Source organism: Podarcis bocagei, assembly GCF_964188305.1.
Source record: "Podarcis bocagei genome assembly, chromosome: W".
Lineage (NCBI taxonomy): Eukaryota > Metazoa > Chordata > Lepidosauria > Squamata > Lacertidae > Podarcis > Podarcis bocagei.
Window position 1 is genome coordinate 2352202 of NC_138131.1, and position 27649 is coordinate 2379850.

General features: G+C 44.4%; 1 protein-coding gene across 1 annotated transcript in view; it reads left to right on the plus strand.

The window, feature by feature from the left end:
- Window positions 1–9889: 9889 nt before the first annotated feature.
- Window positions 9890–27649, plus strand: part of LOC308578043 (uncharacterized protein) — a gene marked incomplete at its 3' end in the record, with an annotated part of 582197 nt that continues 564437 nt past the window's right edge. Inside the window, exon 1 of the mRNA XM_081178331.1 lies at window positions 9890–9967. The remainder of the gene's footprint in view (window positions 9968–27649) is intronic.

Genomic DNA, 27649 nt, shown 5'->3' on the forward strand with positions numbered 1-27649 from the left:
GCCGTATCCTTTTATTCTGCCTCACACGGGGCACCACTTGTGGGAACCAATTGACGGAAGCCAGCCGTCATTTTGGGGTGCAAGGCATAGAAAAACACACACAAAGGCAGCAATATTTTCATGGACGGAGGACAGCTCATATCAGACTTCTCCTCTCCCTCCAGTCCTTTTATTACTCTTTTGTCCTCTCCAGCCGCATGGCTGTTTGCCAGTGTCTCACGTTACCTACATCCGGTCCTGGCTTTAACCCACCCACAAACCATATAGGGTTACACTGCCCAGAGGAAATACAACTCCTTATAGGCATTCCAATACATTGTAAAGCTCAGAGTGCTGGTCAGCCGAGGTCAGGGGGAACCCTGCAATATTACAAGCCTTTACCGTGGCTATCTCTCCCACACAAGATGGGCCGTATCAGCTCGGAGGATCGGAGCTGAATTTACTAACAATTTTTGGTTATGGACTCCAGAAGGTCGGAATCAAGATGACGGACGGCAGAGGAATGGAAAGTTATCTGCTCTGCGCGTCAAGAAGATTGATGAGAGGTATGTGCCCTTCCCCCGGGAAGCCTGCCAGTTCCTAATTAATGGCATTAAAGGCTGGACTTTGAACTTTTAGCCAAAGCTCTTACAGGCTGCGGCAGAAGCTCGGGAGAAAGTGTGCCTTTGGAATGCAGCTGTAAACAGACGCAGCTTGCTTTAAAGACACAGAGATGGCCAATGCAAGGCTAGCAGACACTTTTGGGATTCCAAAGCTGAATAAAAAGAATTACGTGGTGTGGGTTCAGTATGCAGAGGCTATGCTACGAAAAGAGGGTCTGTTCAATGTCATAACAGACAACCCCCCAGCTCCTGTAACATGAATGGAGAGCTAAGGATTCAAAAGCAAGGGGAACTCTGATGCTGATTGTATCCCCTAAAGAGCTATGTCTTTTGTGTGACAAGGCCTCAGCCAGAGAAATGTGGGAAAGTCTGAAAGACTCACATTTGAGAACCTCCAAAGGTAGACCTTCAAAGAGATTTGCTGATGAATTTGCTAAGACAGCAAAAGCTGTAATTGCTGTTAATAGCTCCAAGAAGGTATTTGAACCTTCAAGTTTAACAAAAGATCCAGGCTTTGGATTCAAAGGATGCTGAGCTTGATTCCTTATAGAGTAACAAAACACGGGAGCTAGTTCCAGTAGTTCCGGAAATGAAACTGCTTGGAAGCAAATGGGTCTTCAAAGCGAAGACAGATCAAAATGGCAAGATAGTCAGACACAAAGCCAGATTGGTAGCCAGAGGTTTTTCACAGGTACCAGGAGAAGACTATCACGAGACCTACTCACCCACCGTGAGGTATGAGAGCATTAGGCTTATGCTCAAGCTTGCTGCAGAAGAGAATCTACACGTTTCTCATCACGATGTGAATACAGCATTTTTGTACGGATCCTTAGGTGAATCACTTTATATGCTTCCACCTGATGGCGTACAGGTAAAACAGGGATTTGTTTGTTCTCTGAAGAAGTCACTTTATGGTCTCAAACAAAGTGCGCGGTGCTGGCACTCTAAACTCACTGAAGTATTGTTTTCTCTAGGTTTTCAGCAAGGTAAAGCTGATCCATGTGTGTTTATCAAAGAGGAAGGGCAAAAGAAGCTGTATTGCTTGTTTTAGGTTGATGATATTCTTTACTTTTGGAAGGATGTCACAATGTACAATAACGCCCTAGCTCAACTGAAAGAGCACTTTGACATGAAAGATCTTGGTGAGGTAAACAACTACCTATCTCTGGAAATAGAGAGAGACCAAGATGGTAATATTCTAGTACACCAGTCACGGAAAATTGCTGATGTGTTAAACCAACTAAACCTGATGGATGCTAATCCTGTAGACACACCGATGACAACAGGTTATCAGGTAGATGACACTGAAGGAGCATTTTCTGACACTACACTGTACAGAAGTGTGCTAGGCAAACTAAACTTCATTGCCAGATGTTCAAGACCTGACATTGCTGTTAGCTGTAATTTGCTAAGCAGACAAGTCAACAACCCTACGGTTAAGGATTGGAAAGCTCTGAAACGCATAGCACGCTATTTGAAAGGCACTATGCATTACAGACTGAGATTTAACAATCAGAAGTCTGGTGGTCTTGAGATATTTGCAGATGCAAGTTTTGGAAGTGACACTACGGACAGGAAAAGTATGTCTGGAGTTTGCTACATGTACAATCAGGGTCTATTTGATTGGTCGTGCAAGAAGCAAACAACAGTTAGCTTAAGTACTTGTGAAGCTGAACTGAATGCTCTGTCTTATTCACTGGTGGATTGTGAATGGTTGTTACAGTTGTGCAAAGACATGAGAATTCCTGTCAAATGTCCAATCCAGGTTTATCAGGACAACAAAGCATGTTTGGCTTTGCTGAATTCTGAAGGTTGTAAGCAAAGCATGAAGCACTTGCATTTGAAGCTGCAACATGCTAGGGAATGTGTTCAGAAGGGACTCGTAATGGTGTCCTACATGCCAGGTAATGAAATTCCTGCTGATGCATTGTCCAAGGTTGTTCCAAGGGACCAACACTGTACCTATGTACAGAAGTTGGGTTTGTACTGATATTGTACGAACACGCTGCCCAGTGATGTTTACAGAAAGGGGGATGATGTTGGTTTCTGTTTCCCTCACTGAGCAGCTGCTGGTAGTCACAAGACTATGTTTTCATTCCACAGTCCAGATACTGTTGGATTCCCATGGGAAAGGGAGACGGGATGTGACGTTTACTGGTTTCCTATTTTCCTTGTTCTGTCGTTTCTTTGTCGGAGTTGCTCTCTGCTTCTCACAGAGGCAAGATGTATATTTGTATGCTCTCTGTATAGCTTAAAAATAAAGCTTAGCAATGTAGCCATACCTGCCTCATCCTTCCGGTTTGCAGACTCTGGGTATACTCTGCTGGGCTCAAGCCAAGATGGGCCGTATCAGCTCGGAGGATCGGAGCTGAATTTACTAACATAGTTGGCGCAGAAGCGAAATATCTCCCTTGCTTTCCACAAACAAGCGCAGTCCAGAAGCGCAATGCAGGCGCAGCAAGTCGTTTGGTGGTTCACCAGATGCCAGGGAGTCACAGGCAGAATCCAGCACGTCTGGGTCAGAGGGCGAGTCTGGCATGGGGCCAAGACGGTCTAAGAAGAAGAAGAAGAAGAAGAGTTTGGATTTGATATCCTGCCTTTCACTCCCTTTAAGGAGTCTCAAAGCGACTAACATTCTCCTTTCCCTTCCTCCCCCACAACAAACACTCTGTGAGGTGAGTGGGGCTGAGAGACTTCAAAGAAGTGTGACTGGCCCAAGGTCACCCAGCAGCTGCATGTGGAGGAGCGGAGACGTGAACCCGGTTCCCCAGATTACGGGACTACTTAACCACTACACCAAAATCAAATATCTTTAATACGGTCAATGACCAGGAAACAGTTTATAAAATATGACATTAAGAGTAATATTGTGCTAGAAGTAGCAGTAAAAATATGGCCAGTTCTCAGAGCTGGTGCTTATATTTATGACCAGGTTTCGAGTTTTAAGTTTTTAAAATTCAATTCAGGAGTCGCTACTGTTTAATATCGTTCCTTCGATGTTTACAGTTTGGACTCCTTTGTAGACATCGTTGCTCGTCTTATTCTTGTTGCAATGTAACAGTACTTTGCCACGGACCTGTTAATTTCGGGCTCTTTGTCAGCTAAGAGGTGTCTGATATAGGTGTCATCTGTGCTACGAGGTATTTTCCTCAGAATCGGTTCGATCAGCTCTTTTCTTGAGTCTTGATATAATGGGCAGTATAAGATGACATGCCCAATGGTTTCGATTTCATTGCTGTTACAGGGACATAATCTTTGTTCGATCGGTGTTTTATTGTATCTTCCCTCTAGAAGAGCTGAAGGGAGAGCGTTGAAGCGGGCCCTGGAAAATGCCCATCGGTGTTTAGCATTGTCTAGAACTTTGAGATAGTTTGCTAGATGGGGCCTTTGGGAATTGTATAGAGGTTTATAAGTTATCGGAAGTTGGTTAAAGTCATTTTGGGTTTCAATGTCCCTGAGCCTTTCTTTGATTATGTTCTTGGCCCTTCCCCTTTCTAAACTTAATAAATACTCTGGGGAGAGACCATATGTGGCCAGTTTTCTGAGGATGCCCTTCAACCAGCTAGATTGGAATTTGTCGAGAAGCATCAGGGAAAGTAGTCCAACCGGCGAGTTGTTAAGTCTTAGCCAAGTGCATAAGGTTCTTATCCATACTTTGGCTTTAATGCTGTATAAGCCCGCTTCCAGTCGTAGGGCGGCGTTTGGGACGCATTTAGGTGTTTGCAGGAGTGATCTAAGGAAACCTGATTGTATCTTCTCATATGGGTCTAGATTAGAGAGGGAGACGAGTGGTGCGCCATATAGGATTTGTGCTGTTGGTTTTGCCACGAATAGTTTAGTTGTAGCAGGAATGAAATTTCCTCCTGTTGTACGATGGAATCTTAGGATTGCTGTTGTACTTTTTTGTGCTGTAAAGGAGCTGTAGTTTATGTGGGCAGTCTTCTTCCTTGATGCTTGGAATATCACTCCTAGATATTTAAAGCATGTCACTTGTTCAATCTCCTGATTGTCTAAATTCCATCTATATATTTTCCTTTTGTTAGAGAAAACCATGATTTTTGTTTTTTGGTAGTTCACTGCTAGTTTCTCTTCTCTACAATATTGGGACAAGCTGTTAAGAGCTCTTTTGAGGCCCATCTGAGTCTGGGACAGTATAACCGCATCGTCTGCATAGAGTAAGATAGGCAGTTTTTTGTCTGCTAATTTTGGGGCGTGTGTATCCGCTCCTTGAAGGTGGTCTATTAGGGAGTTTATATAGATGTTGAACAAAAAGGGGGCCAAAATGCATCCTTGTTTAACTCCCTTTGTTGTTCTAATAAAATTAGAGAGTTGACCTTCTTGGCTGCATCTTATACGAAGTCGTGTGTTGTTATACAGTTTGTATATTAGTAGCAGCAGACGTCGGTCTATGGATGATTTATTGAGTTTGTCCCAGAGTCGAGTTCTTGAGATGGAGTCAAAGGCTGCTTTAAAATCTACAAATGCTGCGAATAGGTGGTGATTGTGGTGCGACGTGTATTTCTCAGCTAGGTGCTGTAAGATCAGGCAGTGATCCATTGTGGATCTCCCTTGTCTAAATCCTGCCTGTGCATCATCAATAATCTTCGCTCTTTCTATCCATTCGCACAGTTTCTCGCTGAGGTGTTTAGCGTATAATTTACTTATTATATTCAGGAGGCTTATAGGTCTATAGTTGGAGGGATCATCCCTCGAGCCTTTTTTATAAATGGGAATAATGATGGAAGTCCCCCAGTCGTATGGGATCTGTGCGGTTCTATCTATATATGTGAACAGAGAGGCTAGCAAGGGGGCCCACCAGTTCGCATTGGTTTTAAATAGTTCCGCTGGTATACAGTCAATTCCGGGGGCTTTCCCATTCTTTAGTTGGTCAATCAGCAGATGGGTCTCTGTTGATGAGACTGCTGGCCATGGCTGTATCTGATCATCTGGTATGTCTAATGCATAGGACTCAACGCTAGGTTCCTCATAAAGATTATGGAAGTGTGTTTCCCAGGCTTTCATTGATATGCAGCAGGATAGTTGTGATAGGCCCCTATCCGGCTGTACAGCTACGATTCTCCAGAATAATGATGGGTTACTTGATTTGGAGGCCTCTATCAGTTGCTGCCATAATAACTTCATTGCGTATCTTTTCTTTTCGCTTCTCGGCCTTTTGGCTAAGATCAAGTGTAGTGTAACCACTACACCACACTGGTCCTCTCTAAGAGGACCACGAAGGGTAAACCACCTGATAGTTTCACAGTCATGAATGTGTGGGCTGGTTTTGCTCAGTGCAAACCAGAAAGCTTTGCTGAGGTTCAGAGGTTACCTCAGGCAGAATCCAGCAAGTGGAAGCAAGCCATGGAAAAGGAGCTTAGTGCCATAAAGTCTCTAGGAGTCATAGAATCATAGAATCATAGACCCTTTGTTGACTTGCTCCTCTTCCTCCATCACTGGCCGGCTCTGTGCATTCAAAACCACCAGCCTCTCTCTTCCTGTTAAAATTGTATTTGGTTTGAGGGGATTTGATAAAATGGTTTGAGGGGGATTTCTTCCTATTAAAATTTTATTTGGTTCGAAGGGATTTCGTATAGACAGGCTGCTGCACCATTTATAGTGGTTAAAGTGTTTTGTGTGTGGTTGTGAACAACGTTGCTTATTCTCTCCGGTTTGTTCCTGTGGTTATAATAATAATAATTTATTATTTGTACCCCACCCATCTGGCTGGGTTTCCCCAGCCACTCTGGGCGGCTTCCATAGAAACCAAAAAAACACTAAAATATCATACATTAAAAACTTCCCTGAACAGGGCTGCCTTAAGATGTCTTCTGAATGTCAAGTAGTTGTTTATCGTTTTGACATCTGATGGGAGGGCGTTCCACAGGGCGGGCGCCACTACCGAAAAGGCCCTCTGCCTGGTTCCCTGTAGCTTTGCTTCTCGCAATGAGGGAACTGCCAGAAGGCCCTCGGCGCTGGACCTCAGCGTCCGGGCAGAACGATGGGGGTGGAGACGCTCCTCCAGGTATACTGGGCCGAGGCCGTTTAGGGCTTTAAAGGTCAACACCAGCACTTTGTATTGTGCTCGGAAACGTACTGGGAGCCAATGTAGGTCTTTCAAGACCGGTGTTATGTGGTCTCGGCGGCTGCCCCCAGTCACCAGTCTAGCTGCCGCATTCTGGATTAGCTGTAGTTTCCGAGTCACCTTCAAAGGTAGCCCCACGTAGAGCGCATTGCAGTAGTCCAAGCGCGAGATAACTAGAGCATGCACCACTCTGGCGAGACAGTCCATGGGCAGGTAGGGTCTCAGCCTGCGTACCAGGTGGAGTTGGTAGACAGCTGCCCTGGATACAGAATTAACCTGCGCCTCCATGGACAGCTGTGAGTCCAAAATGACTCCCAGGCTACGCACCTGGTCCTTTAGGGGCACAGTTACCCCATTCAGGACCAAGGAAGTCCTCCACACCAGCCCGCCCCCTGTCCCCCCAAAACAGTACTTCTGTCTTGTCAGGATTCAACCTCAATCTGTTAGCCGCCATCCATCCTCCATCCGCCTCCAGACACTCACACAGGACCTTCACCCCCTTCACTGGTTCTGATTTGAAAGAGAGGTAGAGCTGGGTATCATCTGCATATTCATAGAATCATAGAATCATAGAGTTGGAAGAGACCACAAGGGCCATCGAGTCCAACCCCCTGCCAAGCAGGAAACACCATCAGAGCACTCCTGACATATGGTTGTCAAACCTCTGCTTAAAGACCTCCAAAGAAGGAGACTCCACCACACTCCTTGGCAGCAAATTCCACTGTCGAACAGCTCTTACTGTCAGGAAGTTCTTCCTAATGTTTAGGTGGAATCTTCTTTCTTGTAGTTTGGATCCATTGCTCCGTGTCCGCTTCTCTGGAGCAGCAGAAAACAACCTTTCTCCCTCCTCTATGTGACATCCTTTTATATATTTGAACATGGCTATCATATCACCCCTTAACCTCCTCTTCTCCAGGCTAAACATGCCCAGCTCCCTTAGCCGTTCCTCATAAGGCATCGTTTCCAGGCCTTTGACCATTTTGGTTGCCCTCCTCTGGACACGTTCCAGTTTGTCGGTGTCCTTCTTGAATTGTGGTGCCCAGAACTGGACACAGTACTCCAGGTGTGGTCTGACCAGAGCAGAATACAGTGGCACTATTACTTCCCTTGATCTAGATGCTATACTCCTATTGATGCAGCCCAGAATTGCATTGGCTTTTTTAGCTGCCGCGTCACACTGTTGGCTCATGTCAAGTTTGTGGTCAACCAAGACTCCTAGATCCTTTTCACATGTACTGCTCTCAAGCAGTATTTGCTCTCTTGTATTTGTGCCTCTCATTTTTTTTGCCCAAGTGCAATACTTTACATTTCTCCCTGTTAAAATTCATCTTGTTTGTTTTTGCCCAGTTCTCTAATCTGTCAAGGTCGTTTTGAAGTGTGATCCTGTCCTCTGGGGTGTTAGCCACCCCTCCCAGTTTGGTGTCATCTGCAAATTTGATCAGGATGCCCTTGAGTCCATCATCCAAGTCGTTGATAAAGATGTTGAATAAGACCGGGCCCAAAACAGAACCCTGTGGCACCCCACTAGTCACTCTTCTCCAGGATGAAGAGGAACCATTGATGAGCACCCTTTGGGTTCGGTCAGTCAGCCAGTTACAAATCCACTGAGTGGTAGCATAGTCAAGACCGCATTTTACCAGCTTCTTTACAAGAATATCATGGGGCACCTTGTCAAATGCCTTGCTGAAATCAAGGTAGGCTACATCCACTGCGTTCCCTTCATCTACCAGGCTTGTAATTCTGTCAAAAAACGAGATCAGGTTAGTCTGACATGGCTTATTTTTCAGAAATCCATGCTGACTATTGGTGATCACAGCAGTCCATATTGATGGACACCCAGTCCAAACCCCCTGATGATCTCTCCCAGCGGCTTCATATAGATGTTAAAAAGCATGGGGGAGAGGACGGAACCCTGAGGCACCCCACAAGTGAGGGCCCAAGGGTCTGAACACTCATCCCCCCCACCACTTTCTGAACACGGCCCAGGAGGAAGGAGCGAAACCACTGTATAACAGTGCCCCCAGCTCCCAACCCCTCTAGACTGTCCAGAAGGATATTATGGTCGATTGTATCAAAGGCCGCTGAGAGATCCAGCAGAACTAGGAAACAACTCTCACCTTTGTCCCTAGCTCGCCGGAGATCATCAACCAGTGCGACCAAGGCAGTTTCAGTCCCATGATGAGGCCTGAATCCTGATTGGAAGGGATCCAAATGGTCCGCATCCTCCAGGCGTGCCTGGAGTTGTTCAGCAACCACATGTTCAATCACCTTGCCCAAGAATGGAAGATTTGAGACTGGGCGATAGTTGGCCATACTGGCCGGGTCTAAAGATGGTTTTTTTAAGAAGCGGTTTAATGACCGCCTCCTTCAGCAGATCTGGGAATGTTCCCTCACAGAGGGAAGCATTCACCACCCCGCAGAGCCCATCGCCCAGCCCTTCCCGGCTTGCTTTTATTAGCCAGGATGGGCAAGGATCAAGGAGACAGGTGGTTGGTTTCACGCGTCCAAGCAGCCTGTCCACATCCTCGGGGGTAACGGATTGAAATTGATTCCATGCAACTTGACCAGACAGGGCTCTAGCACTCTCCCCTGTACCCTGCTTCTCCAAGGGCATTTCTGCCGCCAACCCCCCCCCCCCTGTTTTGGCTTGAGTTGCCCCTCCTCCCCCTTTTGCCTGCCGACTCTGTGCGTTTAAACCCAGCCTCTCTTTGCCTTTTATATAGTATTTTGTTGACAGCCATTGCCAGGCAAGGCTGCTTCTGCCCCTTGGAGTTTATTTAACTAGAAAATCCTGTATACCCCCCCCTCTCCCTCCACCTTCTCTCTTCAATTTATTTTCAACTTGCTCTGGGTTTTCAACCCCTCCCCTTGCTGCTTGTAAGTGCCTTATCACCCTGTTTCCAGGTGACTCATTCTGTTGCCATAGAAAAAATAAAAAAAATTCCTTCCAGTAGCACCTTAAAGACCAACTAAGTTAGTTCTTGGTATGAGCTTTCGTGTGCATGCACACTTCTTCAGATACACTGAAACAGAAGTTGCCAGATCCTTCTATATAGTGAGAAGGTGGGGAGGGGTATTACTCAGAAGGGTGGTGGGAATGGGAGATTGGCAGATAGCTGAGAGAGCCTGTTGACGAGTCTTAACGACTGTAATAGGTCTTACAGGAAAAGACAAGGGGTGAGAAGGTGAGAAATGGTTTAGTCATGTATAGTGAGATAAGAATCCAATGTCTTTGTTCAGCCCAGGTTTTTCCATGGTTTTAAGTTTGGTAATGTCTTTTCCTGTAAGACCTATTACAGTCGTTAAGAGTCGTCAACAGGCTCATCTCAGCTATCTGCCAATCTCCTATTCCCACCACCCTTCTGAGTAATACCCCTCCCCACCTTCTCACTATATAGAAGGATCTGGCAACTTCTGTTTCAGTGTATCTGAAGAAGTGTGCATGCACACGAAAGCTCATACCAAGAACTAACTTAGTTGGTCTTTAAGGTGCTACTGGAAGGAATTTTTTTATTTTGACTATGGCAGACCAACACGGCTACCTATCTACTACTGTTGCCATAGAAGCGTTCGCTGCAGACAGGGAGGATACTTAGCTGTTAACGAGCGATAGTTAAGGGCTTTGTTCTTCAGCCTCCCCATCTCTATAGAGGCAGCTGCATTCTCAGGGTTACCCTTTGTCCCTTGTGGCTTAAGTGAGTGCTGGGTTATTGTTACATTGTCGCCTGGCAGCTGCCCTATTCACAGCTTTCTGTCTGTATAACAAAAGGCTTGGCATTGTCTTTTTGAGAGCAGCTAGAGGATTGTTGAGCTATTGTCTCCTGTCTATAGTAAAGCGAAGCTTAGCAGCTGGTGGGAAGCCACCTTCATTGCACCTTGGTCTCTTTAATGGAAGTTTAAGATCCTGTTCCCCTGAGTTTATTGTTATAGTGGGAGTGAATTCACTTGTGTAGCTTTAGTTCAGTGTTGTGCGAACAGTGGGAGTGGCTTCTCTTGTGTAGCTGCTGCTCACTTTACTTCATTGTCTAGCTGCTGTTCACTTTACTTCAGTGTTGTGCCACTAGGGTGCTATAGCTGCAGGGCGGCTGAAACCTGGAAACATTGCTAGTGATATTGGGATATTTTCATTAAGGATTGCTCAGCATCTGATTGTCTTATAAAAGCGATATATTTGATCTAATATTACTGTGCTCGAAAGATGATTGTCTTGACAGGACATATTAAGCAGCAACAGTTATTTTCAATTGTATTATAAGTCTGAATATTGGCACCATTGATAGGTAGCTAATTTATGAACAAATATCAACAGCAATAGTTAATTGGTCTACAGTCAATCAATTAATTAATCAATTAATAATAACAACAAATTTTAATCAATTTTTTTAAAAAAATCAATATTAGTTAAAATAAATAAATAAATAAATTTTATATTAAAATAATAATAATAATAGTAACAACAACAACAACAACAATTATAAATAAATACATATAGTATAATAATAATAATAATCAAAATAAATAAATAACAGCCTTTACACTTGTTCGGACGAAGCGCACCTCATGGCTCCTAAGAGAAAGCGCATCGGAAGCATCACGCAACGCATCAAGGAACACATCCCGGGGACAACAGGGCAGGAGTAATAATCAAAAGCCCATTTCTTATTTTCTCAACGCATTTAGGTCCTTCATTGACGATTATGAGCAACGCTTCCCCAGCGAAAACCCCAGCCCTCCCTCATCCCCTGACGTCATTCCCGATACGCAGGTGGTTCTGGAAAGCCCGCGTTCTTCCCAATGGGAGGAACTGCCTGGTACCTCAGCCGCCCTCTTTAGTGATTCCCAATTAACAAGGGCGGGCGCGAATTTTAGATCGGAACCGGTCCGGACTAGGTCCCGGTCGCAGTCTTCGGCATCCGCCTCTCTTGGTCGGGGGGGAGGTGACAGCTAAGTCTACCCGCGCTAACAATCTTGTTGCTTCTAGCTCTTCCAATCGCTCACAGGATAAGCGGCCCAGGGTGCAGTTGCCTGAATCAGCCTCGTCATCTGCTGCAGAGGATGAGCAACAGGAATTGGAGGATGCCCCAAGTGCAGTAACGGAGGAGAAGCCTTCGGGGAAGAGGCGCGAGAAGAAGAAACACACTTGCAAGAAAAGCAGGTCCAGGAAGGATGATACGGACGACGAGACAGGTACTTCTTCCGAGTATGATAGCGATGCATCCTTGGGCTCCTACTGGGGTAAAGGAGAGGAAGTGTCGGGTCTTCCTGACTGGGCGCTCTCAAGAAGGGCCAATGGCCACCGCAAAAAGTTTGGGGGAACTCAGGAGTGGAAGGATGGAGCTCTGGTAAAGGACTCAACCACATCTACCTACTCAATGTCAGAGAGTTAAATGGAGAGTTTGTTGACATGTTTAAGTTAGTTCCTCCTGCAGAGGAGTTGGGTAGGGGCGAAAAGAGGCCTTCCCACGGGAAGAGAATGAGTAAGTACCCTTCCGTGCCTAGGACATTTGAGAATTGGCTTGATGGTTTCCAGGCTTTTATGGAGACGATTGTAGCGGCCTATCCCAAGTGAGTGGTTCACTTGGTTGCCTACCTTTCCCACATCCATACGGCTTACGCCCTCTCAGGGGAAGCCGCCGCCATAAGCTATGATAAGAAGTTTCGCAGGAAGGCTTCTAGGATCCCATTAGCACGCTGGGATCAGATTGAAAACGGCATCTGGTCAATAGCAGTAGGCCCATATGTAGAGAAGAAACCGGGCGATTCATACCAGTCAGTCAGGACCGAACCGAGAAGGGATTTCAAGCGCAAGGTTTGCTGGGAGTACAACAAAGGGTTGTGCCAGAGGTCATCGTGTAAATACCCGCATGAATGCGATAGATGCGGCGGTGCTCATCCTGTAGCAACTTGCTTTAAGGGGGGGGACAGCCCTTTTGTGGAGGCCGGGGGTTCCATCACTCCAGTTCCAGGGGAGCCCCCGTGGCGGGGAACAGAAGATGAGATGGTTTTGAATTTGGCATTTTCCCCTATTAAGCTTGCCCCCCTTTGCGACCTTCTGTCCTTTTACCCAGACAAAAATGCAGCTTCCTACCTTCGGGAGGGATTTTCCAGTGGGTTTAGAATTCCAATAGCGGGTTCTTTAATAGCAAAAGATTCCCCTAATCAGAGGTCCGTTAGGGAGAGACCGGAAGTCGCTGAGAGAAAGATTGCAAAAGAAGTGAGCGCTGGCAGGGTAGCAGGCCCGTTTGACAGCCCCCCCATCCCGAACTTACACGTATCACCATTAGGCATCGTTCCCAAGAAGACCCCTGGGGAATTTAGGCTCATTCATAATCTTTCTTATCCGAAAGGCGGCTTGGTTAATGATGCCATCCCACCAGAGTTATGCACGGTAAAATACGCCTCCTTCGACCAGGCGGTTAAACTAATTCGGAGATTTGGTCACGGTGCACTTTTAGCAAAGTGTGATATTGAATCGGCCTTCCGCCTTCTGCCAGTGCACCCTAAGGACTTCTGGTTGCTGGGCTTCAAATTTCACGGGAAGTATTATGTCGACAGGGCCATGCCAATGGGCTGCTCCGTAGCCTGTTCGGCATTCAAAACTTTTATCACCTTTTTAGACTAGGCCTTGCATTTTAGGACTAACTCCACTGGTGTAACACACTATCTGGATGATTTTCTTTTCGTGGGTAAGTCCAATACGGGAGAATGTGCCTCCTTGCTCGGGGCCTTCTCAGCGCTGGCCGAGGAGCTGGGGGGTTCTCCTCGCAGCTGAAAAAACCGAGGGCCCGGCCACACGCCTCACGTATTTGGGCATTGAGTTGGATACAATGGCCCAGTCATCCCGCTTACCTGAAGAAAAAATTGTTGCCCTTAGGGAGTTAATCCAGACCACCCTTACGCTAAGCAAGATCACCCTTAGACAAATTCAATCCCTATTTTAATTTCGCGTGTAGGGTAGTTTCCCCCGGACGCCCCTTCTGCGCCCGCCTGGCTAGGCTGTCAGTTGGTCTCAGACACCCACATCACAGGGTCTGACTTTCCAAGTTGGTTAAGGCAGACCTGGAGGTATGGATGACATTTTTGGAACGCTACAATGGGGTGTCCCTATGGCAGGATGTGCTAAATTTGTCCTCAGATTTCCAGGTCCAATCAGACGCGGCAGGGTCCCTGGGCTTTGGCTTGTACTTCAGGGGACGATGGTGCGCGCAACGATGGCCAACAGGGTGGCAGGGCCAGGCCATCACGCGGGATCTCACCTTTCTCGAGTTTTTTCCAATAGTAGTGGCCGTTCACATTTGGACGGAGGAGTTTCGGAAACGCCGTGTGTGCTTCAGGACCGACAACCTGGCAGTGGTGAACATACTGGCCAGGCAGTCATCTCGGTCTGCGAGGGTCTCCTCCCTTCTGCGGGCGTTCGTTCTCCGGTGCCTTGAGTACAACATAATTTTTTCAGCCAAATTCATACCAGGGACCAATAATAATATAGCCGATGCCTTGTCTCGCTTTCAGATATCTCTCTTCCGGTTGCTAGCACCTGGAGCACAACTGTTGCCCGAACCCTTTCCGGAGCACCTGTGGAGCGTTGGAGACGCAAAGTGATACAGGGAGTATCAGCGTCTGTCGCACCCTCCACTCTCAGGTCTTACAAGAAGGCCTGGTGCGACTTCTTGGGTTTCAGGTCTGGGTTATCTGGCCTTTCGCATAACGTTCCACCCACCACCGATGATGTTCTGCAGTACCTTTCCCATCTTGATGATTTGGGTCGCGCTCCTAAAACATTAAAGATACACGTAGCCGCCATCAGCTTCTTTGCCAAAGCCACATTTTCTTCTGATCCGTTCCTGGTTCGCAGAGCTATCGAAGGTTGGGGCAGGCTACAGCCCCCCAGGGCCGAGGGCCGTAAGCCAATTTCTTATGGGTTGCTATCTCAGATACGCACAAAGCTCAGGACAATTTGCTGGACCAAGTTTGAGGCCCGTCTCTTTTCCGCGGCATACGCTATCGCCTTTTTTGGCGCTCTTAGGGTTGGTGAAGTCGTGGTCGAAGTAAGCGCAGGAGGGTCTACGTGCGGCCTCCTTAGGGAGGACGTGCAGTTGTCTGACTCTAGTTTGACGGTGCAGATACGTCAGTCCAAAACTGATCAGGCCAGTAGGGACGTTCTGGTTAAGCTCACAGCGTCGGCTCAGCAGGGCCCATGCCCAGTAAAGGAGACCAGGCGGTACCTCTACCTCAGACCACCCGACTCGGGTCTGCTTCTGGTTCACGAAGATGGGTCACCCTTATTGCGGCACCAATTCACCAGGGTACTCCGCAAGGCTATTGAGGCTTGTGGTTTATCTTCCCAGGAGTATGCTGCGCACTCATTCAGGATTGGCGCTTCAACAACAGCTGTGCGCTTAGGTCTGCCTGCGGATAGGATTAAGGAAATGGGCCGGTGGAAATCCAATGCTTATAAAAGTTCTATTCACTTGAATGCGCTCTGCTACATTACCCCTACTTACCTCCTTTTCTGTCCTTTCATCCTCAGCTGTGATCAGGAGAAGCGTGTGGATTTGCGGCCACAGTATAGTCCATTGGGCCCGCGTACGGGCGGTCAGCTGTGGCCTTGCGCCTAATCTTGGTCTGCCACACGGTGTTCGAGTTTCCTGGTTCTCGAGAAGAGGCATGCGCTGGGAAGAGCTTATGCCATTGCTGTGGGGAAAAGTCGCCACGTTCGGCCCTCCCGACATCCTTGTCATTCAATTAGGGGGAAATGACCTTGCTTACAGAAGGAGTGCGGACTTGTTGTGGAATATAAAAAGAGACTTGGATGCGTTTGCAGCCTTGTGCCCCAGAACAACGGTGTTCTGGTCCTCCTTCCTGAAGAGAATTTTTGGGTGCGGTGCGCTGAGCTGTATGGCCATTGAAAAAACCAGGAAACTCGTAAATCGGGCAGTGGCCCGTTGGGTGCGCTTCATGAATGGCCGAGTCATTTATCATGACCAAATCCGGATCGGCGACCGGGCCTTATACCGGAATGACGGGGTGCATCTCTCAGACCAGGGGAACGACATTTGGCTAGATAGTGTCATCAGCAGCATTAGGGATTGGTTACAGCCGTGAGGGTATTGGCGGCGAGCCGTATTGGCTCGGGTGGCGGTTAGGCATTGGAATAATGTGTTGTGGTGTGTTGAAGGGCTGGGTGTGGCCATCGCCTATGCCTTCAATTTTTGGGTATTCCGTTAAAGGAATCTGGCGGTCGTGTACTCTGTCCGATGCCTGCTTGGCGGGAGGCCATGGCACGACCCCCGGTGACATCAGGGGAGAGCCTATAGTTGGATTAGCATCAACAGGCTCCACCTACTGGTGAATAAACCCCCTTGTTTTAGACATCCAATGCCTAAGCCAATACCTTTTCACTGCTGTAATCAATAAAGTTGTGGCCTTTTATTGCCCATTAACCTTATATCACGTGTCCTTGTGTATTTATTTCACATCGCGGGGGCTGGGTCCTCGAACCACAACAAGAAACATAAATATATATAAAGATAATTATGAGAAAAGATGGAATGAAATTAAAAGAAATCTAGAAATCAGGGGAAGGATTAATTTTTCCCTGTTAGGGGAAATTGCAGCAGTAAAGATGAGTGCTTTGCCAAAGATAATATTTTTATTTCAGATGACCCTGGTGTTAAATAACAATATATCCTTCAAAAAATGGCAAAAAGATATTTCAAAATTTATCTGGAATGGGATAAGACCAAGGATAAAACATAAGATACTAACAGACTTAAGAGGAGGCTTTTCTCTCCCAGATTTGAAATTGTATTTTGAAGCAGCATGTCTTGTTTGGATACGGGATTGGATAAAATTGGAAAAAGAAGAAGAGTTAGAACTAGAAGGACATGACAATAGACTTGGCTGGTACTCATATTTATAGTATGGGAAAGGGAAAATACATAAAGGTTTTTCAAACCATATACAGTGGTACCTCGGGTTACATACGCTTCAGGTTACAGACTCCGCTAACCCAGAAATATTACCTCGGGTTAAGAACTTTGCTTCAGGATGAGAACAGAAATCGTGCAGTGGTAGCGCAGCGGCAGCAGGAGGCCCCATTAGCTAAAGTGGTGCTTCAGGTTAAGAACAGTTTCAGGTTAAGAACAGACCTCCAGAACGAATTAAGTTCTTAACCCAAGGTACCACTGTAATAAGAAAGTCATTAATAAGAGTGTGGGGGAAATATAAAGATCTGTTAGAGCGGAAAACACCATGGTGGCTGTCACCCACTGAAGCATTTTCACTTAAGTCGACCAAAAAAATAAGCTGGTTGACATATAGAGAGTTGTTATCAGAAGAAGAAGGTAAACTCAAACTAAAAGAGTATGATGAGCTGAAAGACTATTTACAAAGTTGGTTACACCATAGGCAATTAAATGAAATTTTTAAAGAAGACAATAAAAAGGGGTTTAGTTATACAATCTCTAGATTTCAAAAAGAAATAGTGGAAGAGAATGCTAAATTGTTTTAAAAAAGCATATAGTATTTTATTAGAGTGGAAAACCAAAGATGAAGAGGTTAAATCAGTTATGATATAAATGGGCTCAGGATGTGGGACACAATATCCAATTTGAAAGTTTGAAAGTTGGGAAAAATTATGGAAAGTTGATATAAAATTCACAGATTGCATACTATTAAGAGAGAATTACATGAAAATGATGTATAGATGGAATATCACACCAGTGAAAATGGCAAAGATGTTTAGGAAAGAAAATAACAGATGTTGGAGATGTAAGGAAAAGGAAGGAACATTTTATCATATGTGGTGGGAATGTGAATATATTAAAAATATTGGGAAACGATATACAATGAATTGGAAAAAAAGTTTAAAATTAATTTTGTTAAACACCCTGAAGCCTTTTCATTAGGTATCTCAAGCCAAGAGTTACCAAAAGAAAAATGGACATCATTTATGTATGCTATAACAGCAGCAAGAATCTTGATTGCACAATATTGGAAGATGGAAGAAATACCATTAAAGGAACAATGGCAAGAAAAGCTGATGAACTATGCAGAATTGGCTAAGTTAACAGACAAACTACGAGAGAGGGACAAAAAGGACTTCAAAAAGAATCTGGGAACCATTTATAGTTTATTTGCAGAAACAACAGAATGGACTGGATTACCTGGCAAGATTTGAATAAACTTTCACAATTTCATTTGAGTAACAGGTATTTCAGAGAAATGATAAGGGATTTTATTTTTGTGTAGGAAAAGCAGGATACAATAGATAAAACTAAATAACTCAGCAGAGGGGAAGTTAAGGGAAGTCCAGAGGAAGGGAGGGAAAATTGTAAATAACATGATGAATGAGATTTGTATCATTAATTGTTATAAAATTGAATAAATATATATTTTTTAAAGGAACTAATGGGGTTAAGGGAAATGTTTCTGAGAGGTATTGATTCAGAGCAGATTCAGAGCAAAATGCAAAATTTATTGTGAATAATATTTTATCAGAAAGTATTAATATAACTAAAGGGAAGAGACAAGGGTGTCCGCTGTCACCACTATTATTTATCACAGTGCTGGAGGTCTTCACAAAATATCTGAGAGAATCTATAACTGTGAAAGGTATAAAGATCAGTGTAAAAGAATACAAGTTGAAAGCCTTTGCAGATGATTTGGTTTTAACATTAGAAGAGCCACAAACCAGTGCAAGAGAAGCACTGAAGAAAATTGAATAATTTGGGTGGTTGGCAGGTTTTAAGTTGAATAAGCGAAAGACTAAAATATTGGTGAAAAATATGATTAAAGAAAAAATAGATGAATTGCAACAGGAGACTGGAATTATGGTGGTTAAAAAAGCAAAATATTTAGGAATTCAGTTAACCCCTAAAAATATTAATTTGTTTAATGACAATTAAGTTTCAACATGGAGAGAAATAAAAAGAGATTTGGAAATATGGGGTAGATTAAATATGTCATTGTGGGGCAGAATATCCGCTATAAAGATGAAAGTCTTACCCAATATGTTATTTCTTTTTCAAACAATTCCGATAATTAAAGGAACAGGACAATTCAAGGATTGACAAAAGGTCTTATCGAGATTCATCTGGCAAGGGAAAAAACCAAGGATAAAGTTTAAACTTTTCATAGATAAAAAGAAAGAGGTGGATCCTCAATGCCAGATTTGAAGCTTTATTGTGTGTCGAGACCTCACAACCACCCACTCAAAGATGAATAAAGACACCAAAACACAGAATAGTTGGTTAATGTTATTGGGCAAATTTTGGCCACAACTTTATTGGTTACAGAATATGAGCGGTATTGGCTTAGGCATTGAATAGACCTGACTATATCTGACTCCTGCCCATTGCGCAGCGAGTCTGGTAAGGGTAAACCACCGGAAGGGGGAGCCCTGTCGATGCAAACCAACTTGAGCTCCCCCAGGGTTCCCGAAGGGGTCGTGGCATGGCCCTAGCCCAGCCCCAGACTTCGGACAAGATCCACACCCCCGGATTCCTTTAACAGAATACCCTTAAGCTTGGAGGGGCAGGTGATGGCCACACCTCCCCTCCCCCATCATAAGGTCACCCAATGCCTAACCACCACAAGAGCCCAAAGGTTAGTCACCAATTACCCTCACACCTGCAACCAATCTGAAATATACTCGGAGTTGAGAGTGGATTTCATGCTCTTTATTCAGCTCATAGTGGTGAGGAGTAATGAAAGTTTCCCCAAAATATCTGCTTTATATACATTATTTACACAATGGGCTGCACGTGATTGGCTAATTCTGGGATTCTCCTGTAGGCCAATCAGGTTGTGGATTCACTTCCACCTGCAGCTGGATTGGGTGACTCCTGTGGACCAATCATACTGCTGCATTGTTCCAGGACCAATCAGACTGCTGCATTCTGAATCCTATTGTTCTAGGACCAATCAGACTGCTGCAATTTGGATCCTATTGTTCTAGGACCAATCAGACTGCTGCATTTTGGATCCTATTCAGCTCAGTACATAACACAATCCTTCACGCCCTCTGCAATATTGGCCAACCCAATATCATTTCCCCAGTCAGAAAGGTGTACGCCATCATCTCAAAATAGGGCCATCTTGCTGTAAACTATGGTGGGGTGTGCAATCACCCGGCCGCCCAGCATGTGCACCTTCTGTGCCACTGAATGATTCAAGCGTTTCCAGGTATTACAGGGTTTTACAAGTTACACTCAACCAGCTCTTAAAACTGTAAAATATGGAAGGCCTAGCGGGGGGCTGGCGGTGCTGGTGTCAACCTCTCTTAATGTATCAATTCAACAGTGTCCCTCGTTGTCCACCCCTAATTTTTTAGTGTTGTCCCTTTCTGATAGTCTCCTGAGAAATACTTACTGTACCTCCAGTAAAGTCTTGTGGGGAACTGAGATCATATTGGGAAAAACCTGACCAGCTACTTGAAAGTATAGACTCTCTGTCACCCAACCCTCGGCTTGTCTTGGGAGACGACTTCAATGCCCGGATCGGCCTTGTTTTCCCTCAAACTACAATATTATCTGGACTAAACTTGGAGGACGAACCCGAAATCTGTCAGAGGGCAGCAATGGACACCACCTCTAATCGCGCTGGGAAATATCTTTGTATACTTACAATTAAGCATAACCTTTGGTTATGCAATGGGCACAGTCAAGGGGATCAAGAGGGTTATTTTACTTTTATCTCCCCCAGAGGATTTACTAGCACCATAGATTATATCCTAACATCTAATAATGTGCCAATTAACCGAGATACCTTCAGTATAATTCCCAGAGCTGAAAGTGACCACTTTCCGCTTGAGTTATCTCTGACATCATTCGTTTCTCCTGCCTTTCCCAAATTATTGGATGAAACGGAATATCTGATACTTGGAAATAGAAGGTTAAAATGGAATGCATAGGTCCAAGAAAAAATGATTCAGTTCCTGGTTTCCCATGAATTTGTTTTATTAAAGGGGGAAATGTTAGAAACAGGAAACATAATTGGACTTTATGAGAACATAATCAACCGAATGCACCCACTGATGACCACAACTAATGTGATTTAAAAAAAAAAAGTTTAGAAGACAGACTTGGTTTGATAAGGAATGTCAGAATACCAAAAAAAAGCCTATCTGGGAACTTAGAAAATTGAAGTTAAAACATGATAAGCACAATCTTGCTCTACAAGCTGAGGTAGCCCAATTACGATATAATTATAAATTATTACTTAAAAGCAAGAAACAAATGTATTATGAGCAACAGTGGAAAGCATTGGGAGATGCAGCACTTCAAAAGGACTCACGGAATTTTTGGCATCTGGTTGCCCAAGGTACAAATGGGCTGGGCTACTCGTTAGAAGCATCTGTCCAAGGAAAGGATTGGGTAACATATTTTACAAGAATATATGGACCCCGTCCTGACTCACCCTCACAAGTTTACTATACTCAGTTATTAGAACTTCCAGAATGGCCAGACATCATGCCCAATCAGCTTAAGAGGCTAATTGTAAGTCAACTAGCCAATAAAGCTCCAGGAGAAGACATGATCCCAATGGAGATCTATAAGATAAGACCTGATTTCTGGTCACCCATTTTTGCAAAACTGTTTTCACACATTAACAGCTCAGGCCGCATACCGGAAGGGTGGAAGCTGAGTATAATTTCCCCAATATATTAAAAGGGTGATAAGAAAAACCCTTCCAATTATAGACCCATTAGTTTGTTAGATGTAGCCTCTAAACTATATGCCAGGCTCCTTCTTGGGAGACTGGAAGAATGGGCAGATACAAATAAGGTGATATCAGATATCAGGTATCCAGGCAGGTTTCCAAAGAGGGAAATCCACATTGGACCAGTGCTTTCTGATGAACTTTCTGCTATGTAAATACATCCATAATTTGAAGCACAAACTATATGTCGCTTTTATCGATCTAAAGTCAGCTTTCGATACAGTCCCAAGACATGCATTGTGGCAAAAATTGGAAAAGACAAATATAGACCTCAGTCTATTCACTGGGCAACAATTTTTTACTTTTTGAATGTTGTCTAGAGTTCTACAACTGATTTAGGGTATTTTTGCACTGCTGAATCAGGAAATGGCATCCGTTTCTCTCCATCAGATCAGGTTTTTGTGTTATGTTGATTTAAAAAAAATCAGATCTTGTGACAAAATCGATTACATTTTTGTGGCATTATCAGCTGATTTTTGTCAACACAAATCATCCTAAATATGTTTGTAAGAGAAAAAAATGTTTTTCCAACAGCATATATTGATTACCTGATAGAAACATCGATTACTGTAAACTGAATGGTGGGCATTGATAAAGTACACGTACAAGTACACGTAAATTGCATGTTGCTTCACCATTTTTCAAACTTCAGGGCTTGAACTTCCATTTCTTTGAACTCCTGGAATGCTCAGCGGCAGGGAGGTCTCTCTTCAGAGTCCAACAGTAGTCAGCCATCATGACTGCGTCCCAGCGACCCTGATACCTGGTCTCCATCTCTTTCATGTCCTGATGGAATCTCTCCCCCTGCTCGTCACTCATTGAACCCAGGTTCTCAGGAAACCGGTCCATAGGTGAAAATAGGTAGTGCATCTTGACGCTCATGTTGCAGCCCAGGTTTCTGAAAGCAGTCAGCATGTTGCTGACAAGTTCTGTGTAGTTTCTGGCCTTATTGTTGCCAAGAAAGTTCTTCACTACCAGAACAAATGCCTTCCACGCTTCCAGTTCCACTTCGTTCATTGAGTTTCTGAACTCTGGATCTCTGATGAGCTGACGGATCTGAGGACCGTCAAAGATGCCAGCTTTCAACTTCTCCATGGTCAATCCTGGAAAAGCCTGGCACAAGTAAGTGAAGCAGTCACCATCCTTGTCCAGAGCCTTGGTGAACTGCTTGATTAAGCCGAGCTTGATGTGCAGCGGTGGGAAGAGTATTCTGTCTCTGTCCACCAGAGGGTCATTGATGACGTTCCTTTTTCTGCAAGGCACCAATTCCTCCCGCACAGGCCAGTCCTTCTTCTGTAATGCTGAGCATGGTCCCTACTATCCCACATGCACAGAAAACATGGGTACTTGGTGAAGCCAGACTGTTGTCCCAACAAAAAGTTCACCATCTTCAGGTCAACACAAATAAACCACTTATGCTGATGATAATCAATTTTCTCCAGCACATACTTCACCGCTTCATAGTTCTCCTTCAGTGTACTTGAGTGAGCCAGGGGTATAGAGGCAAACTGGTTGCCGTTGTGTAGCAGAACACATTTCAGTGATCGCTTGCTGCTGTCAATGAACAGTCTCCAATCTTTGGGTTCGTACTGTGGCACTCCAAGCTTGAGCAGAAGCTGCGCAATATCTGCACAGTACACCAAGTCCTTCTCTTCCGAGAAAAAACGGAGGTACTCTTGATGCCTGTTGCGGAAGAAGCTGATGCGAGCACTGTTAGAGAGGAGGTTTTTTCCTTCAATCTGGATGCCAACAGCTTGGCAGAGTCCTTTGACAAGCTGAGGTCGCGAACTAGATCATTCAACTCCTTTTGGGAAAATGGATGTGGAGCATCATCTTCAAGAACCACTTCTTCTTCATGTCCTTCAACACTGGAGGCATTTTCATCACTAATGTCAGGAAGTTCTCCAAAGATAGGCACTGGAATTTCATCACAATGACTTCCGGGTTGGCACCATCGCCGAATGGCGGATTCCCTCTGAGCTCCGGAGGGAGTCTGCTCGACAGGGGTCGGGTTCTGCCGCGCCGGCGACGCGGGGACCCTCAAAAACCACGGGCGCGGATGCCTGTGGACCTGGTGACTCGGCGGGCACCGTTAGCGCCCTCCCGACCCACGAAGGAGCCTTTTTAAAGGCTACGGAATGGGGGACGGGGAGCGGCGCGGTGCTGTGAGTCTACTGCTTCCCCTGCCGAGCGAAGCCGCATGCCATTCGTCAGAGAGCGCTGACTTCTTCCTTTGAAAATTTGGACTAAAAACCAAGAACAACAACCCGTGAGTAATTTGGAAACTGGATTAAAAAATTTTCCTTTTTTGTGGATTCGGCACGAGCGGGGGAGGTGCAAAGAGGAAGTCCGTCTCCCCCCCCATTGTAAACATTTTAAAGCAAGGTCGAGAGAAGAGTCTTTTTTCCTTTTTGGATAAAAGTTATTAATTCCACGGATTTAAAAGTATAAGTTACTGTGCTGGAGGATAAGAGCTTATTTTCTGATCAAGTGCCACCCTTCCCGGGACCGGGAGTGATCCGTGAGAGGAGCCTGCTGAGGAGATACAGAAGATTTTGACAGCTGTCAAATTAGCTGTCAAAGTCGGAAAAAATAGAAAGCTTTGGTTTAGCCGGTTATATTGTTATAAGTTGTTGAAAATAAAGAAGGACTGAAACAAATTAACTTGACTTTTGGACTGGAAGTGAAAGGAATATTAAATAACCAGAATCCCTCTAGAGGGGGTTCACGGACATTACAAGAATGGAAATAGGTCGGAAAATACTGGCTGACTTGGATGAGGTTGTTTTTCTCATGGGAAAGCTGCGAAAGATGTACGAGCAAGGTCATGTTTTGTCTACAAGTGCTACAAATTTGAAATCAACAGCAAATATATCTATTGAGCTGGAAAAGGACTTGACGTACAAAACCCAGGCAGCTGGACAAGAAAAGAAACTAGAGACTGAAGAGGAGGAAGAGATATACGCTGAACAGGAGAAGCAGAAAGGAGGGGCTTAAATTTTACAGAAGGCAAATGAGAGCCGGAGGCCTGCCAAGATGGATATAAAAGAAAATAAGGATTGGAAGAGGAAAATTTGGTTTGAACTTAGAAATGAGGAATGGAAAGATCTTTTGTGGGGATTTGAAGATTTAGGGACTATCAATTTGATCAAGGTAGAAGCTGGAGCTTTTGGGACATTTGGATCTAAGAAACAGGACTTGAGCTCCACCTTTAAACAAGGAGGCCTGGCTGGAAGGAATATGGACATTATAGAGAGAGTGCCCCTTCAAGACTGGGTGTTAAATACAATGTACTTTCAAAGAAGCCGGCAGAAAGGGACTGAGAGAGATTTAAGGGCCTCGGACGTGAGGTTGCCAGGCTAATAATAGATGGACTAATGGACTATGGTTCTGGGATCGAAACCGGGGAAGGGAGGGTGGGGTTTGGAAATCCAAAGGGGGCTTGATCTTCTTTATTCTGTGTTTAATTCTGTGTCCCTATTAGTATAAGAATGGGGAATTCGTGGAAGGGAAATAGGGTCGACCTTAGAAAAAGTTTTCTATAAATGATTGAGGTACATAAGTTAAAAGTTGATATATAAATTGAATTAAATATAATAATGAATTAAGGTTAAAAATTTAATATAAATAAACATAATAATAAATTAAGGTTAAGAAATTAGAGATAAGAACTTGTTGGATAAATATTTGGACTTGGAATACAAGAAGGGGAGGTGAGGGGAAGTCGCAGAAAAAGGTTATTGAAAATTGGACTGTAAAGGATGAATTCTTTCTTTTCTTTTCTTTTCTTTTTGTTTTCTGTATTATTCGAAACTCTAATAAATATTACTTTTTTTAAAAAAGGAATTTCATCACAGTGAGCTACAGGACGACGTGCTGATTGAAGATCAGGATACTTGAGGCTGCTCCGGTTCTTTCTGTTGATCCCAGTCACATCAACAGCGCAGAAGTAGCAGTCAGTGACATGGTTTGTCGGCTCCCTCCAAACCATGGGAATTCCAAAGTTCAGACTCCTCTTGCCATTGGTCCACCCATGTAGAGTCTCGGTGCATGCCTTGCACACCATGTGTGGCGCCCAAGCTTTATCCTGGTCACCAAGTTTAATACCAAAATAACTTTATGCTTTGCCACACCAATTTATGGAAGATTTTGAGGATTTATGACTTCAAACTGATCCCTTTTCGACATAATCACCCAGAACTATCGGACCTGAATACTTCTTGTCATTAAAATAATCATTTCCAATCAAAACAATTATTTTACATGGCATTTTACCCCCACCAACTTCTTCTAAAATGCTCCACACAAGCATACACGTGATCAAAAAAACCTAAAAAAAGACATGTGGCCATAGCTCAAAAGCTTGACCTGATTGAGCAAAACCAATGTGGTTTTTTGATTCAGCGCATCAGATTCGTCCTAAATCATCTGAAAAAACGCAGACAACAAATTTGTTGTTGACCAGTGAATTGCTCAGGAATTTCAAGGTCAGTCCCACAGTAGGCAAGGGAAGAGAGAAAAAACAGGTTCCCACCACAATCCCACAGGGGTCAGTTTCCGGGAGCTAGCAGTCTCCCTACTCCTTTTTACTAAAAGGCAGGCTGTAAAAATCTTTCTCAGCCCCTTTTGCTATTTAGAAGCAATCTTGGAGGTGACAGATGCTTTCCACTACTTAAAAGCAGGTCCCGACAGCAGCAGAATACAACATATCCAAGTTAATGGAAACGAAAGTTGAATGTTTCCTTTTCCATTGTGACATCACAATGGAGTCTAGCCTTTCCCTCCCAGGTGGTCTGCTGCAGAATTTAGGCACTTCTTTATGTTAATCCACAGTCTTGCAGGGTTCTAAAGCTTAAAAAATAAATACCCCCTTCCCCCTGCAGAAGGGGGGGGGCAATACAAAAAAAATCAATTAAAAGGAAATTGGAAAAAAAAAACAAATCTTAAATTATGGAAAAGGAGAAGGAAGTGTCAAAAAAATTCCAATAAAGAGTCAGTTAAGCAGGCAATTAGAATATTAAAAACTCAATACTCTATGATAGTTGTAGTGGTTCTAGGGGTTGCTCGTGCGTAAATCGGCGCCACACCTGGCTGGGTTGCCTGAGTGAACCCTTTCTGTCTGGACAGCCACTCGCCCGTGGCTGTCTCAATCGCTGGCAGAATCCGTCAGTGGGCGTTTCTTGAACTTCTTCCAGCAAAGAAGCTCTTTGACGCCTAGTCTCTGCCTACTTTCCCTGCGCGGAAGCCTTCTGCGCAGGGAGGGTGTGGGCATCGGAGGACCCGTGCTCTCCCCGCTGGTCCCCGGCGAGGAGTCTTGGTGCCACCTCGCCGATTCCCCCATCTGCCCCCCCCTCTCCACTGGTGCTACGCTGATTTCCTTCCCCAGAAGATGTGCTGCTTCTCTCCCTCCCGGGACGCTCTCCGGAATCCCTCTGGAGCCCTCCCTCTCCCTCTGGCTCCGATGGCAGTCCCCTGACAATAGTCAATGAAGAAATCAGTTGGAAGATAAAAAGAATGAAGAAGAAATATTTTCAACATGCCAATAAATCAGGAAAATTGTTAGCGTGGCAATTGAAAAAAGTGAACAAAGAAATTTTATAAACAAAATTAATATAAATGGGAAAATTGCAGATAACATGAAGGAAATAAGAGAAGCATTTGTGAAATACTTTTCAGGATTGTACAAGAAAGGAAAGGAAAAGAATTTTAAAATAGAGGAATTCCTTAAAAATAGTAATCTACCAAAAAGAAAAGAGGAACAACTTGTGAGTCTAAATACTCAAATAACAGCTCAAGAAGTTTTAGAGGCAATAAATTGGACAAAAAGCGGTAAGTCTCCAGGACCAGATGGATTAATGGCAAAATATTATAAAAAGTTAAGTGAACAATTAGTAAACCCATTGAAAGATCTGATGAATGAGATCTTAATGACAGGCAAAATCCCTGGAACATGGAAAGAAGCTTATATAACATTGATTCCAAAACAAGATTCAGATGTAATGCAAATAAAAAATGATAGGCCTATCTCATTATTAAATAATGATTATAAATTATTTGCAAATATATTAGTGAATAGGATGGGGGAAAAGTTAGGTGGATATATACATCAAGATCAGGCAGGGTTTCTTCCAGGTAGACTATTATGTTTCCAAGGGGTTGCCCGAAAGCAAGCAGGCAAATATCTCCCTGCTTGGCTGTGAAGCCTTGTTTTACTGCCAAAATAAACCTTATCTGTCCGGAGCCC